Source organism: Sinocyclocheilus rhinocerous, unplaced genomic scaffold (assembly GCF_001515625.1).
Source record: "Sinocyclocheilus rhinocerous isolate Xijiao unplaced genomic scaffold, SAMN03320098_v1.1 scaffold2008, whole genome shotgun sequence".
NCBI classification, from domain to species: domain Eukaryota; kingdom Metazoa; phylum Chordata; class Actinopteri; order Cypriniformes; family Cyprinidae; genus Sinocyclocheilus; species Sinocyclocheilus rhinocerous.
In genome coordinates, this window is record NW_015644775.1 from 169,053 (window position 1) to 186,792 (window position 17,740).

A 17,740-nucleotide genomic window follows, 5' to 3' on the forward strand; every position below is an offset into this window, starting at 1 on the left:
CGGTTTAGGCACCGGAACCGTTTTAAAAGTATCGATTTGGCACCGGTATCGAAAAAAACCCAAACGATACCCAACCCTACATGTAAACACAGCTACTGTTATAATTTTTTCTAGGCTATTTTTTTTTTTATGAAAAGGGGGTACAAGGGAAAGTTATTTAGGGAAGGGAAGTTAGTTCTGTAGAAATTTCTGAAGAAAGAAGACTTAATTCAAGTTGATCAGTTGCTCCAGTTGTTCACCAGTGAATTGTGACCTACTCCGATTCTGTTTATGTCGGAAGGAAGGGTCTTCTACCACAAGAACAAAAATCAGTCATGTTGAAGTCTACCTACAAGTGTAGTTCACGCACTTTGAAGCACGTTTGTAGACGCCCAGCATGGTATCGCTGAGATCTCTGTGATGGAATGTAGCGGAGTTTTTCACGTTATCACTGGGTCTGACTGGTTACGCGCAGCTGGGCGCTCTTAACCCAGTTAATGAACCTGACAAATGAAAGTTAGTAGAAAGATCAGCGCCTTCTTACCAGCACCCTCAGTGAAGCGGATCATAAGGTCCCCGTGTCGTCAGAGGATATGGACTGCAGCTATGTGGAGAGGATGGTGTTCTTTTCACAGTGGTCTGGAGGTCTCTGCACGCTGGAGCCCAGTGTGTGCCTGGCAGCAGACCCAGAGTATAATCCTTGGCATCGAGTGTGGCCTGGCACTGGTTCAGAAAGCCACAGTTAGAGTGGTGGGGGTGGGGGGGGGCCTACTTTAAGAAATGCCAAGTTGAAGGAAGGAAACAATGATCACAGGGCAGATTAACCCAGGGTGGCCACAAGTTGAGCTTGAGGTTAACGCTGCCATGAGATGTGCGGCTTCACTTTCGCTTCATTAAAGAGATGTATGCGAGGCTTTCCTGTCCGCATTGTAATGTCGGGTCAAGCAGTGGCCAACTACACATTACTGTACTGTGTAAAGAGACCACAGAGACCCCCGCGCAGATTTGAAGCGCTTCAAGATTGCTTCCTGTTCACTGTCAGAGACCCTCGACTGAACTCGACCACATTGAGATCCGGTTCTTATTCGTATCTGGTTTTGTTTAAAAAAAAACAAAACAAATAAACAAAAAAAAACCTAAATGATTTTCATGATGGTCAGTTCTGTAAACTGTTAAATAATTATCTTTCTTTTTTGCGTCATGCATAATACAGTATTCATTGTCACGACTAGAGGTGGGCAATACAAGCAAAAAGTTAATCTACTAAATCACAATATATGCTACCATTTAATTTGATGTTGTTGTTTTTGAAAGAAGTCTCTTGTGCTGACCAAGGCTGCATTTATTTGTTCAAAAATACAATAAAACAGTAATATTGTGAAATATTATTAGTTTAAACTGTTTTCTATTTGAATATATTTTAAAATGTAATTTATCCATGTGATGAAAAGGAAAAAAAAAACATTTGTTGGATGGAAAGTTTAAAAGAACAGCTTTTATTCTAACTGAAAATCTTTTGGAACTTTATAAATGTCTTTATAAATTGATCAATTTAATGCATCCTTGATGAATACAAGTATTGAAGTATTCATATGATGTTGCTAAAAAGAACATTATTTTGTGTATTTGGTGTAATGCTGTGTGTTTACGTGGTTTAAGGATCAAAAAACACATTATTTTTCACATACATATACCGTACATTATTGTTGCTCCTCTCTGCCCCGCCTTTCTGAAACGTGTCGATTTTTACAAACTCATCGTTCTGAAAACCACGGTGTGCTCTGGTGACGGAGGTTTGTGAGAGCGTGTTTGAATGAGGCGTTTTAGGAAGGCATGGATGAGTCTTAAAGGGATAGTTCACCCAAAAATGAAAATTCTGTCATTAATTACTCACCCTCATGTCGTTCCAAACCCGTAAGACCTTCGTTCTTCTTCGGAACACAAATTAAGATATTTTTGATGGAATCTGAAAGCTCTCTGACCCTCCCATAGACAGCAAGGGTACTACCACGATCAACGTCCAGAAACATAGCAAGGAGATCGGTAAAATAATCCATGTGACATCAGGGGTTCAACCGTAATTTTACGAAGCTACGAGAATACTTTTTGTGCGCAAAAGGAAAAAAAATAATAACGACTTTATTCAACAATTCGTCTCCTCCGCGTCACCCTAGCGCCATTTTGGAGAGTATCAGCTGGACGTAAACAGCGTATGTTGTTCTGTGTCAGTCGCACCACACGGATATGTTTTCTACGTTGTTTGTGCTTTGATTTGAACGAAAACAACGTATCCGTGTGGTGCGGCTGACACAGAACAACATGCACTGTTTGCGTTCAGTGGATACTCTCCAAAATGGTGCTAGGGTGACGGAGAGGAGACGAATTGTTGAATAAAGTTTTTTTTTCTTCTTCTTTTGCGCACAAAATGTATTTTCGTAGCTTTGTAATATTACGGCTGAACCCCTGATGTCACATGAATTATTTTACCGATCTCCTTGCTACGTTTCTGGACGTTGATCATGGTATGCTCAATAGCTAATTACCCTCCTCCATCCCCAGCTCCTCCTCTGTCAGTCAGGATTCAGCCTTCTGATTCTCCTTTGAATCAGACTAATTCTAAAATGTGTACATAACATTATTGAACTTTAACGATATCTGCAATACATTTATGTTGGTTCTGTTCTGTTTACCCTGGGGGGGTTATCGCTGCTCTCCCTGCTCTCATCCATGCTAGGCTGCATGGATGCGCAGGGAGTTCTTGCCCAGAACGGAACCATACCGCCAATCCAAACTGTATGCTAATTGTCAATCATCTTTGACGATAGTGGTCCTGACAGAATTTTCATTTTTGGGTGAACTAACCCTTTAACTTTTAGAAAGAATATCTCTTTGGGTTTGAGACTTTAGTCTTTGCGACTTTACGGGTCTTTTAATCGCACATAACAGCTTGTAACACTCCAAAGACGTCATATGACCCCTTTAAAAAATACTTACCCCAAATCTTTGAATGGTAGTGTATATTAATATTTTATGGAAACATGTTTAGAAATTAGTTTTTAAAAATTAGTTTCCAAATTTCCAGAGTAATGGATGCCGTCACAATTTTATTTTAACGGCCATTGTAATGAAACAACTGTATACATAAGATAAAATCGTAGGCTACTTTTAATAATAATCTTCCGCCAGTGTTTCTTTCTATCTAAAGGCTTTCCATTGCACAGTTACTGCTGTGGCAGATTCAGTGAGTTCATTCAGCAAAGGATTTGTCAGACTGATTCAAACCAGTAACATTTTAGTCTTTTTTTTTGAACAACTGATTAAAAGAACTGGTTCAAAAGAGTCATTTGTTTGTGAATCAGAATATGCTGTATGTTTGTTTGTTTTTCCCTGCAACTCAAACTTTTATTTGTCTCATCACATTCAATATAGACTAAGACTACAAACTTGCATTAACAGTTTCATTTAACCGGTACTTCACCCACCTCTAGTCATGACAATCATCTTATTTTTTGTTAACAACCAGCTTTCAAATGTAGGATTAATTTGCAACCAGATTTAATTGCTCATCCTCATTGCTTGTTCTGCAGTTCTTCATAATAATTATTCAATATTAAGCACTGATATGCTTCTGTCTGCTTCATCTAAACATCTCCAAATCAAAAGGAGATAAAGACTGATTTTGTTTATCTATTCTGCGTCTGTGTGAAACTGACTCTGCTTGAACAGTTTGGATTATTTGGATTCTTCAAAGACCTGTCGATGAATGACGACTCTAATGTGGTCATCAACCGCTGACAGATACCTCAATAAACGCTTGCCGTTCTTTCGGTTCCAGCTCTGAATGGCCAATGATGAAATAACCATAGTTCTCTCGTATACAATCACCCTCATGTTGCGTTTTTCTATGTTGAAGAAGGTTCCAGCAGATCCTCCAGATGGCATAGGCCTCTTTCTCCCGCAGAGCCTTTCCTGCTGTAAAATCGACTGGGTCTACTATCTATTGGCCAGCTCGGCAAACTGGGACACAGATCTAATTGCTCTTTCATGCAGTGCGAATTCAGGGGGGAAAAGACTTCTGCGGATGCTTGCCTACAGCACGCAGGAATGAACATGGTGGCAAAGATACAGCTTCCGCTTGCAAAACAAAAATGCAGCACTAGCAGAAGAACTCATCTTTACAAAAAACACAAAATGCATCGCTTGCTAAAGACCTGACATGGCTGTCCGCACCATCCGGAAAGTGCAAGCCAGTGTCCATGCATGGCTTGCAAAAGACAAGTCATCGACAGCAAAACGACTCGGGACAAAAAAAGCAAAAGCCTGTTCATTGCAGTGTTAGCAGTTGATATCCTACTCTGGACAATTGAGTTGTGTTCTTCCATTTTCTTCTCCTTGATCAGCCCTCTAATTCATCGGCGGCGGCAGTAAACGACAGAACGGTTTTATGTTTAAACCAATACCTGGTGCTCTTATTAGTAAACAGCCTTAACTGAATCAATTGCTCCTTCAAATTAGCGTATCAGAAGCAGTAAAGTTATCCATAATTCTCTCTTCAAGCAAGAGCGTTAGACAGAAGACTTGGCAGCTGCTATCACTGGAGGTTGCTAAGCAGCTTGATTCATTTGCCAGCCAGCTCAGTCGTTAAAATACATAGCATTGGCTGTCATTTGTCTGCTACAAAACACGCGCACACCTTCGTGCCTTGATGCTATTTCCGTACGCGTACGGGCAAAGAATACAGAAGTCCTTAATCCGATTGAGCGTTGGCTCTCTCGGAGGAAATTTTTGTAGACAATTCACAAAGGTAACGGTCCTGATGTTTACATTATGCTGGCTGCTTTTAGCTTTGGGCCATCTGTATACAGATGTAGTTCATTTACTCCTGCACTAAAGCAGCCCTTAAAGCCTCTATAATCAGTCTGCGTCTGTCACAGATATCTGTGGCTTTGGCACCTGGAATTGTGGGTTATCAAAACAAATCTTCTCATGTTACACCTGAGGAGACAATTACACATACACACCCACGTACCGTGCAGGCGGTGGAGGGAACGATTATCTTTGCATCTTAAACAGTTAACGATTAGTATTGAGGAGATTTAATGCATGCTGAGCATATTTTAGGGTGTTAATTGCTGTTCGCAACACATTTTACTTCAGGGATGCACAATACAAGTTCTGGTTAATTAGCTGGTAATTAATTTAATGTAAACTCTAGAAAAGTTCATAAAATGTGTTAATATGAAGGAATAGTCCATATTAATTTTTCACAGATTGTATTTTTAATTATGCATTGCATTATGTCGTGTTTTAGGGTTAAAGAAAATATTCATAAACTTAACGGAAAGTGTCCTGACAGAAAATTCCACAGTTATTCTCACAGTGTTGTTATTCATATATATATATATATATATATATATATATATACACTGTGTGTATATATATATGTAAATTCTATACTATTTTTAAATCAATTAAATGAATCATTAAAGCAAGAAATCTATCATTTTAAGTGCATCACAACATTATAATTAGGGATGCATCGATCCGATACTCAGTATCGGTATCGGCTCCGATACTGGCATTTTCTGCTGGTCAGATGAGACAGATCCAAATCCGATATTCTGCTTATACTATTGTGTTATTGTTAAGCCCCACAAAAGCACAAAAACATTATAAAGCACCATAAAGTCAAAGTCCAAGTGTTCTGAAGCCATTCCATAGTTCAATGTGAGGTACAGATGAATATTTAAGTTGTTAAATTCAAGTTCATGTAAACTCTTCTCTCCGCTGCGGCTGTCTGTCATCCTCCATTCAGCATTCAAACTGCGTGTCGTGTTCGGTAACGACAGTCAAGGCAATGAAACTCTCTTCAAGAGCACACAGTAACTGAATTTAAAACTGTTAAAAGAAAAGACTCCATAAACTATCGCACAGATTTAATAAACTACGCATCAATATCTCTTTCCTTTGTGCTTTGAACTTCTCTATGCGGAGCGCTGCACGCTGTGACTCCGTGTTGCTTCAAGCGCATCTGAAAAAATGGTATCGTTGTATCCCTAATTAGAATATAATGTATTTGCCTTCATCTAACGATCACTTATTAATCTTTAAAATACTAATAATTTAAAAATACTATTAAATGTAATCTTTAGCAAATCTCATAGTGAATATCCATTTTCAATTACTTCATATTACTTGCTAAAGATTACATTTAACAGTGTTATTAAATTATTAGCATTTTAACCCTTGTGGTACGGTCCCACATATGAGATTTTTATTTCCGTGCCCCTGGGAGTACGGTCCCACATATGGGATTTAGAACGTTCAGTGACGTCACATAACTGCCAAATTCAAACTGTGCCTTCGCGCTTTAGCTGGCGCTGAGCCAGAGAGAGAAGTGCACTGCTTGTCATATTATCACAACTATGCAGTTTTCTTAACCACATAATGCATATTTTAGGTTTCAGACATTTAAATACACATAAGTACTAGTAAAACAATATATTTAGAGTTTGTAAAATACACACATATGTCTATGGAAGCAACAATAAAAATTCAATTCAAATTTAATTTGCCGTTGTGTTTTATTCATATCAGATACACATGGTGTAAGTAACTATAAAGTTCACTCTATTCTTCACCCAGTTTACTGGCCACTTACTTACTTTTATTTCGGGAGAAATTCATGAATTCACGTGCTGTAAATCCGACTGACAGGACTCTCTGAACTGCGGCGCGAACAAACATGGCGGCGCCCACCTCACATTACAGATCACGATCAAGATCATTCATAAAGGTTTTTAAATGACAAAACACACTAATTTACACATATTTGTGAATCGGAATATCAGATTGTTCATGACATGGCAAGCAAGTTTGTGAATATTTCAAATAAAAAAGGAAAAACAAAAAAGCGATCCGAACAAACATGGCGGCACCCATCTCACATTACAGATCACGATCAAGATCATTCATAAAGGTTTTTAAATGACAAAACACACTAATTTACACATATTTGTGAATCGGAATATCAGATTGTTCATGACATGGCAAGCAAGTTTGTGAATATTTCAAATAAAAAAGGAAAAACAAAATAAAAGCAATCCATCTGTCATACAGTGTTATTGTGGTCGCGGTGTGTCACGTGACAAGCATGACGTGTCACCATGGAAATAGTAAGGGGAAACGTTCTAAAATAACGGTCGCCTTAAACTCACTCATGGGGGACCGCTAGAATATTTTAAACTCACCACTGAAAGGGTTAAATATTACCTGTTAAGTGAGTATTAAATGAAGCAAAAGGTATCTAAATGTAAAAACAGGGGAAATTAGACATTGTGCAATTAAATATCTATTATGTATGATATATCACGGTAATGAATATGCACAATATTGTTATCGTGGGCACTTCTAAATACCGTGAATAATTCTATATTACAAATTATTTAGAATTTTGAATGCTCTGTGTTAGTGAGCACTTCTCCTTTGCAGAGATAATTCATCCACCTCACAGGTGTGGCATATCAAGATGCTGATTAGACAGCATGATTATTGCACTTTGAGAGAAATAGGCCTTTTGTGTACATAGAAAAAGTCTTAGATCTTTGAGTTCAGCTCATGAAAAATGGGGGCAAAAAGAAAAGTGTTGGGTTTATAATTTTGTTCAGTGTATATATATATATATAAAACTTTAATATCTGCTGATTGCCAGTATGGAACCGCTATGTTGTATATCCATATTTTACTTCCATATATTGCAATGCGAAATAGAATATCCAAAAAAAACCGCAGGATTCTGTTTTATCATCAGGATTTGATTGGATTTTAAAAAATGTTTGCTATTTTTATTTAAAATGCACAAGTTCATTTCAATCCACAATTTCCAAGTCTTTTATACTTTCCGAGGCAAGATTTGTGTACTTGTCTTGTGACGTTTGTGAGACGTAAAACAGTTCAGCAAAAGAAGTGGAATTTTATGATTCGGTTAGAATCAATCAGCCATTCATAAAATTATGCTGTAACGCATAAATTTTATTGACTCCACAGAGTAAATTGTATAGTAGGTCTATCATAATTTAGCTTTTTTTTCTCTGGACCTGGTGCTAATGTTTTCTTTGACTCTCAAGCAGAAAAGTTCTTTCATAGCAAACTGTCATCTGCAACAATGCATGCTTAGTCTTTACAGCCCAGCAAGTTACTCTGTTTATTTTTGTTTCTAAAGTCATCTTACAGTAAATGACCTGGAGTTGCAATCATGACATTATGGTTTATTTTAAAAGACTTAAGCTTGAGTGGCCAAAGCACTAATTTTGGATAATCATGGTATTTGACAACCGGAAGCTGTAATGCAGTTTTACAGCCTTGTTGTCGACTGGCAGAGCGATGTCTGCTGCGTTTGCCTTGTCCACAGAGGCAGTTTTCTACTGCAGCCTTTTACTTTTTCCCTGTCTTGTCCAATTACGTGTCCTCCTGGAAAATCAACAGTGTATCTAATCCGGTAATGCAGGATTGTATTTGCAGGGTTTGCCTTCTTGCAGCTGAGAATGTTTATTTAATTGGGCAGAAAAGCCTTCTCTTTAATCCAAGACAACATCAGAGCATCAGGCCCTTGGTCTTTTCCAAGGGGTCAAGTTTTGGCTGGTGAGCATGATCCTACTTGGTCTATACATTTAAAAAAAAGTTTTTGAAAAGTCTTTTATGCTTGTCGAGGCTGTATTTTTTATTATTAAAAATACAATAAAAACAGTAAAGTTGTAGAAATATTATTAATATGTATTTTAAAAAATGAACTAGGCCTATTTTAAGATATAACTATGTTAAGATATTTTAAAATGTAATCTATTCCTGTGATGGCAAAGCTTAATTTTCAACAGCCATTACTCTAGTCTTCATTGTCACATGATCCTTTGTAAATTATTATAATTTGCTGCTTTATTATTATTATTAATATTATTGGTGCTCAATTGTTGGTCTGTAAATCTTTTGTATCATTATTTATGTCTTTACTGTTACTTTAGATCTAATCAATGCTCCCTTGTTGAATACAAGTCTTAATATCCTTTTTTTTTTATCTAAACCCCAAACTTTTGAATGGTAGTGTATCACAGTCTCCACCAACGTATTAAGCAGCAAAAACTGTTTTCAACATTGATAATTAGTTTCAAATCAACATATTAGATTGATTTCTGAAGGACCATGTGACACTGAAGACTGGAGTAATGGCTGCTGAAAATTCAGCTTTGCCATCACAGGAATAAATTACATATTAAAGTATATTAAAATAGATAAGTTATTTGAAATTATAATAGCATTTCACAATATTACTGTGCTTACTGTATTTTTGATCAAATATATGCATCCTTGGTATGCATTAAGATGCTTCTTTTAAAAACATTTATACAAATATTATTTGCTAATAATTTATTCTAGAATAGCATGCTGAGTGGTTGGCTTTTCAAATGTAGCCTAAATGAACGAAATAAAGAAATGTTTAATTTCACAATTTGTTGTGAAATTTGTTGGTTATTTACTATTACATGACATGAACTTAAAAGACATTAATGACATAGTTCAGCCATCACTGTGATGAACGGGAATGTAAACGGATAGCTTTCTTTAGGTATTATAGATCTCCCTTGTCTCGCCACCCACTTCTGAGTCAGTGAAATGTTAAATAAAGCAGTTCGATTTACAGTACTCACAATTTAGAAAAACACAAAGCCGCCTTAGTAAGTCTGGCCATTGTGGAGATGGCACATATCCAAAAAAGGGTAAGCGTGGGCTCCCAGCTGCAGAGAAGAGAGAATGATAATCGCATGTGGAATTGGAGCTGACAACACATTCACTAAACGGAAACCGATCATTGATATGTGAGGTTTTCATAGAGGCAGAGCAGGAAGAGTGTCATGATGGATACCTCTAGAAAAAGTCATACACACAGATGGACTTTCATAAAAGTGATGGGCTTCATGTCTCAAAAGTAGCATTTGTCATCTGATTCATTAGGAGAATATTGTACCATGAAAGAATTTTATTAGGGATGAACGATATATTGGTACCATCTGGTATTTAATTTCGCCAATTTGACATTTAGATTACCTTTGTTATTATATAACACTCATTTAAAGTTCATCTTTGAAACAATTATTTTACACTGTTAAAGGGATATTTCACCCAAAAATGAAAATTCTGTCATTAATTACTCACCCTCATGTCGTTCCAAACACTTAAGACCTTTGTTCCTCTTTGGAATAAAAATTAAGATATTTTTGATGAAATCCAAAAGCTTTCTGACCCTCCATAGACCGCAACAAAACTACCACGTTTAAGGCCCAGAAAGGTAGTAAGCAAATCGTTAAAATAGTCCATGTTTCAACCTTAATTTTATGAAGCTACAAGAATAATAATGTGTCATGGTGCTCTCATCACTGTGCATCAAAGACTGGCATGGAAGAGAAGAAATTGTTGAATGAAGTTATGAGAATAAAAAGTATTCTCGTAGCTTCATAAAATTACGGTTGAACCACTGATGTCACATGGACTATTTTAATTATGTCATTACTACCTTTCTGGGCCTTGTCAGTTCCGTTGCTGTCTGCAGGGTCAGAAAGCTGTCGGATTTCATAAGAAATATCTTAATTTGTGTTCCAAAGATGAACGTTAGTTTTGGGTGAACTACCCCTTTAAATGCAATCTTTACCAAACAGTAAAAAATAGATATTTCATAGTCTACATAATAGAGTTTTGCTACCTAACTTATTTTGCAACATTTAAAACATTTTAGTGCTTAATTTTAGGCAAAATATTATAATTATGCAAAAATTGTGCATTCAATATGCTAATAATAAACTGCATAGGATGCAAAGAGATTTGGAAGAAAATTTCTGTTTTCTGGGCTTGTAGCAATTTTCAACTCATGTTAAAATCCTCCAAAATTCACTGAGACAAGGCCAACGGTTTGTGACTGTACCTAAGCAAGTGGAGAATGCTGCCTCATGGGATGTCTGCTAATAATTCACACTTGTCACAGCTGAATTATTTGATTGATAGATGTTATAGTGTTTCTTTGCAGCTACTTTAGTGAAAGTGGCTTTTGTACAAATTTTTTATTTGATTTAGTTTTGGATACACCTTTTAGACCCAAAGTAGTTTTACTGTTTCCCATTTGTAAGACCTTACTCTCTCTTTACTCCTCAAAGGTTTAGGGCTGTCAAAAAAATGTGAATTTCGAATATTCGTCGAATTTAAAATAAAAAGCCACATTCAAATGCAAAAACGTTGCATTCGAATTTTAGGTGTGCGTTAAGGCCTTATCAGTGGCGCACGAGATACGATGACGATGTAAGTGTCATTGCATTTTAATGTTTTTGTTAACCTATCCAGTTGAAGCCACTAGATGCTCTAGAGGGACATCTATCACCGCTGCACTCGCACAAAAGAGCCACATGTTTAGAAAGCCATGTAAAGTTAATGCAAGTTCAACTTTGAAAAAAACATACTTCGAGACTTTATGGTGGGTTTTTTCCCCATCCTACTGCAACTCGTGTTTTTAAATGAAAAATGTACTCTATATTTTGCTCGATGCGCCCTCTTGTGGCCTCAGGAGAGAAGCCAAAAGCTTTTCTTCACCCTAACTGAAATTATGCATTTTTAATTCGAATATAATTTGAATTTTGATAATATTTAAGTAAAAAAATCTAATTTAGTTTTTCAGCTATTTTGACAGCCCTACAAAGGTTCATCAAGGATTCACGTGTGAATGTGGTTACAAGCTACTTCATTCAACATACAGAAAAAGGGGATGCACACTATTACAAATATATTATCGAAATGAGGTGTTGGAAAAGTTTCAGTCATGTTTTAGGGAGAAATGATTACCTTGGTGAAATCACCATGCTGTGGAATTTACAGCTTAATACTGCAATTAGACTTGTGCCAGTATTCGGTAATGCGATATATCACGGTAATGAATATGCACGCTGCAATACCTCGAAACATTAACACCCAGATTGGTGGTGCCTAGCAGCACGTTTACTGCTAGATTCATGGCTTTGGCTCAGCAGATAACACTGATTTCCTATATGACTTAACACAAGTCTGCAGAACAAGAAAACATAGTTTAGTGGCCAATATTTAGTGATTCTAAATTAAGGCAAGCATTGCTTTTACTATTGCTTATACTCTAGCATGTGGCAGCAAGTGTTGTGCAAATAAAATTTTCTTCAGAAAATGGGAAAGTCTGGTTAAGTGTGTATAAAGCTCCAGTGGCCTGAACAGTGTGGTGATGTTATTTACTTAGTTGAGGCTTTAAATCTTTGTCTGACTAATACAATCAAGAAGTTGATGGATTGCCAGTGAAAATGTTGACATGGACGGTTAAATTTGTATCTGGCCTCTGCGCCTGGCCCATTGTGGTCAGTTTTGAGTGAGTAAAAGAATCTGCGCGGCCAGTCTAATCTTTAGCCCTTGAGTGGTACGATTAGCTGGCTGCTTTCCCCTGACATAAGCCTTTAGTGACATCCCCACTGAGATGACTTGCACCTGCTTCAGGCCAGGAGGAAACAGAGAGGATCATGGGGGAGAGAGCAGGATCACTTACCCTCAAACACAGGGTTTAGACAATCCCGCTCACATCTAGCCAAAGAGCTGCTAAGTGAACTTGACTGAATACGTGAAACTTCTCTAGAATAAAATCTGAGCTTCTGGACTTTTTTGAGCAGCATTATTTTGTGAATAGCATTATTTTTTGTTTTATTTCTTCTTTGGGGTCCACATAATTTTATTGGGTTTTTTGTGCCAAAACTTGTCCCCTATCTCTGTGACTCTTAGAATTAAATGGGCAGTTTTTTGGTACCGTGACTTTAAGACTTTTATGTAAATAGCATCTTCGTGACACATACAACCGTAACACTTACGTGAACTTTTGACCCGGACTGCAGATGGAGAGCGATAGAGGGTCTAGGGGAAGGGAATGCAGGACGTCCCACTCTATCACAACATGTTCGTTAGGAATAGATCCACAGTGTGTGTGGTCTGCTGTCTGTGTGTGCGTGTGTGTGTGTGTGTGTGTCCAGGCTGTCAGATCTTCCTGGCCCTTTGGTGTGGAGTGTTTATTGAATAGTAAAGAGCAGCGGTTATGAAACCTGATTAGAAGTTTATCTGCAGTTGCTGTGACTGTTTGATCTCAGTTGAGATCATAAAAAGCTTGTGACTTTTTGGTATTTGAAAGACATTTCCACAAAAACAAAAAGGCTTTTTTGGTGTCTATCTGACAGCAGAATCAGCCGCTTGACTGATTTACCACGGTTGAGGGACCCCTTAACTGCAGTGACCAATCGGGTTAAGATCTGCTGTGGGCTAGAACAAACATGTGACACAAGAAACTGAGGGAAATTCCTCCGGCCTCAGAAAAGTTTTTTTTTTTTTTTTTTTTTACTTCCCCCTGACCAGGGAAAAGATACCGCACCACAAAAAAAGAGAGTAATCATGAGAGAGTAAATGTGAGAAAATATTTATTTTCATTAAACGTTGTTGTTGTTATTATATTTAATATTTTTACTTATCCTGCCAACATTTTTACAGGCCTTTTTGCAGTTGTGATAAAATATTTCTATTTTTCATTAAACAATTGATTATTATTAAATATTGTATAAATAATTATTTTTACTTGCCTGGGAAAATTTCCTCACCGTCACAACCCTAATTTATGTCCTGTCCTCTCAGTTTCTCATGTGTATTCAACATGTCTCTTTACTTAGGTCTAATGGGAAATATGTTTCTGAAGCTACATTATGAAGGAGAATAAGTGTTCAGTCAATCATTTCTATGCATTTGTAGTATTAGGCCTCACAGTGGCCAGTGGTTGAGATGATGGGGAATATGGTCTGTGGTGTTACACACACAACTGTAACACTGGCATGAACTTGTTTTGACCCAGATTGCAGATGGAGAGAGATAGAGGCTGTCAGATCTTCCTAGCCCTTTGGTGTGGAGTGCTTATTGAATAGTAAGGAGCAGCTGTTATGGAACCTGATTTGAAATTTATCTGCAATTGAGACTGTTTGATTTCAGTTGAGCTATACAATTCTATGGCCACAAAAGCTTGTGACTTTATGGTATTTGAAAGACATTTCCACAAAAACAAAAAGGCTTTTTGGTGTCTATCTGACAGCTGAATCAGCCGGTTGACTGATTTACCATGGTTGAGGGACCCCATAACTACAGTGACCAATCGGGTTAAGATCTGCTGTGGGCTAGAACAAACACGTGACACAAGAAATTGAGGGAAATTCCTCCGGCCTCAGAAAAGACTTTTTTTTAACTTCCCCCTGACCAGTGAAAAGATAAATGAAGTCTTTCAGAATGCATCTGATGTGTCTCTCGCTATATAATAATGATTAATAGTGATTTAGATATGCTAGATTAATTTTAATGTACTTTTCTTTTTACACAGGCCACATGATTTCTCTGTTTCCCATTTAGATCGCTAAAGGCATTTACACGCTTGTGTAACTATATAGTGAATTTATTATTTTTATGATTATTTATAGAAACACCTGCCCAGAGCATTCTTATTATTTAATGTGCCCATCAGAAACCCAGCGCTAGGTCTTTTGTTCTCCCTTTGTGTTGTTGTCAGTGTGCGCATGGTGTTGTAGCAGGGTTGCTGCTGTGAAACTACATGTAGCAATATCTGGTCAGCAGCACATGCGCTGCGGATGGCCCTCTTCTCAGGTATTTGTTCACAAGCTCCCAGGAGAGATTCTGCTTAAGTCAACAACCCCTTTAAAGGCATTTGCTCACAATGGGAGAATTCTGGCTGTTTCTGCATGCGCTTTCAACTTTGTTGAATGATACTTACTGCGGCAAGTAATTTTTTTTCTTCTCAGAGGCTAATTCTGGGATCGGGGAGATGATTTAAACCCTTTTTCCACTAATTACTTGCTGAACATAATTAAAAAGGCGTACTTCATGTTACTATCTAATAAGCTTGAAACGATTCCCTTGTGGAACCAGAGGCCCTGAAGACGTGTGTAACACTATTAAATCTTTACCAACCTGATGATGATTGTCAGTTTTTTCCCTTCTCTTCCTGTTTTTTTTTTTTTTCCCAATTTTTCCCCTTTCTAATGATGTTGAGCTCATTTTCGGTCCTTTAATAGTCTTCAAAAAAGTTTGTGATGATTGCTTTATGCCGTTTTGGAGATTCCGGCACCATTTGGGTTTCTGAAAGTGTCGATAATAAAAAAGAAATGTAGCCTAAGCAGCAAATCAGCATATTAGAATGATTTCTAAAGGATCATGTGACACTAAATAATGAATTATGTGATGGCTGTTGGAAATTAAGCTTTGCCATTATAAATTGCATATTAAAATGGAAAACACCTACCTTTTAATAATGTTTCACAGTATTACTGTTCTTACTGTGTTTTTTGATCAAATAAATGCAGATTTGGTTAGCATAAGAGACTTCTTTACAAGATTTGTTTTTTTTTAACGATCAAGTACTTTATATTTTTGCAAAACTTTCTCTTCTCTGGAGCATCTAATGTTATATTTTTCCTAATTTTTTCTTCATTTCATCTCTTGAGCACACTTGATGTGTGCTGATTCAACTGTCCCTTATGTCTCCACTTGGCGTTCAACTTTCATGAACTTTATAATGGATGGTATAAGAGTATAAAGAGTATTGTGGGATCAATTAGATCTTTCCCCTTGACATTATTGAGAAGGCCAGGATGGAGATGGTGGATTAAAACTTATATCGAACTCTTTTTTTTTTCAACAAGTTTGCAGAGATGGAAGAGGTTTGGCACGACATGCAGTGGCACCATCTCAGTCTCTGTCTGGCGCAGGTGAAATAATTATAATGCTGCATATTTCTTCATTAAATAACTTATAAAGTAATTTGAAAACCTTGTGTGAGATGTAATTTCACAAACAGCGTGAGTGAATCACCGCGCGCGTGCGCTCCCCCTACTCTCTCAAAATACGCAAATGGCTTCAAATCACCACACATCGCGTCCGTCCGCAAGCGAGCTGCACGCAATTACATATTGTGCCTTTAAGCTAATTGCCTGAAAAACATGACTACTCCAGGCAGTCTCATTGTGTTTTACTAACTATAGCAGAGCTATCTATCTTCTTTCATTTAAAAAAAAAAAAACTTCATCAGAAGAATGTTAATTTGAAAGGTGCACATTTGGCAAACCACTATCAACCACTTGTGAACAGTATCTTTTTTTGGAGGCAAACTATTCCCTTGCTATTAGAATTGCTATTGATGTCCATTACCTGTTCTTATTTCTTTTTGGACAATTTATAAGCAGTGTTCTCCATATGGGTCCCAAGGACATAAGCCATGAATGCCACCCGATCGTTGACCTCTGTGGGTCTTCTCGGTATCACCCGAGCGTGGTTGGTCCTCTTGGAGCCGGTGCCGGCAAGGTGTCGTTATTAAGAATAGCCACACTCTTCCTGACAGGTCTGGGACTACTCTTCCGTCTCTTTGGTTGGCTGATAACTCTCTGATAGAGGACAGTTCAAGTGCTGTGCCCACAGCTGACAGGGCTCTGCTCTCACAAGACGCACAGGGAAGTGATGTCATAGAATCCGATGTCATACAAACCTTAATGTTTTACTTCCAGGTCAGCTGACGGAGTGGCCTCAGAATGTGAATGTTATTTACACAAAACTCTTTAAAAACGTATATAAGTGGGCGAATCTCAAGAAACTTCTCAAGAATATGGCCAGGTCGTATTTCACCCTAAACTCAAAAGTAAAAAATAAAAAAAAGTTATTTTGATAACATTCAATACTTCTTATTTTTAAGACCAAAAAATTTATTTTGCATTGTGAGAGCCTCCATTCTCATTATTTTTAATACTGTAAATCAAGAATAAGAAAAATACAAAATCAACAAATTGTCAAGAAATATTAACATTCCAAAAAGGCTTCCATTGCTCTTCACTATTTATTTATTTATTTATTTATTTATTTATTTATTCCTTTTGTATTATTAATAATTATATTTTCTATATACATGCATACCTTGGAGATGCTTTTTTAACCTGATTTTTCTGTGTAATTGTTATCCGTTTATAAAATTGACTAAGTTGTGGAGCTCTTAAATTAGTGTAAAATTACTTATGTTAAATGACCAAGAAGCATAGTTGCTCAAAATGGCCTGATATTTATTTTTTATTTTTTTATTAACAAGCATGGCCACTGTATCATCCTTTAAAAAATAAAAAAATTTAATTACACTAAATTAATCAATATTAATAACGTTTTGATGTGTGATACTAGGCTATATTGCATTGGTTGTGTTGAGCCTTGTTTGAGATCTTAACTGGATGGTTCTGCTCTTCCACAGATTGAGAGAAGTGAATAATGCCCAAAGATTTCCACTGGTCCCACTGCTGCAGAAATGCCCTGAGGCTGAGTCTGGACTGAAGCCAAGGTAAGCTTAGCAACCTGTGATAAACACACAGTCACTTTCTTTCACACTTTCCCCTATCAAACTGTTGGTTAATTTATGACATTGAAGGTCTAATGTGTGTTTATGAAACTGCATGGTGAGAAGATGAAGAAAACACTTGTATGATATACTGCAAAACAAATGAAAGTGTGAGTTGGTGTGGTTTGTGTGGGAGGCGTGACATCATTTCCTCTCTGTATTTGGTATTTGAGCAGCAAAAAAAGGAACCTTGTTTTCTGTTGTTTGCATCCTTGATTTTTCCTTCTGTCTTTTATTCCTCTA

General features: G+C 37.1%; 1 long non-coding RNA gene across 1 annotated transcript in view; it reads left to right on the forward strand.

The window, feature by feature from the left end:
- The window catches only part of LOC107758811 (uncharacterized), a 31,593-nt gene extending 14,151 nt beyond the window's left edge, over positions 1-17,442 (forward strand). Inside the window, exon 3 of the long non-coding RNA XR_001642060.1 lies at positions 17,354-17,442. This is a non-coding gene — a long non-coding RNA (uncharacterized LOC107758811). The remainder of the gene's footprint in view (positions 1-17,353) is intronic.
- Positions 17,443-17,740: the final 298 nt, after the last annotated feature.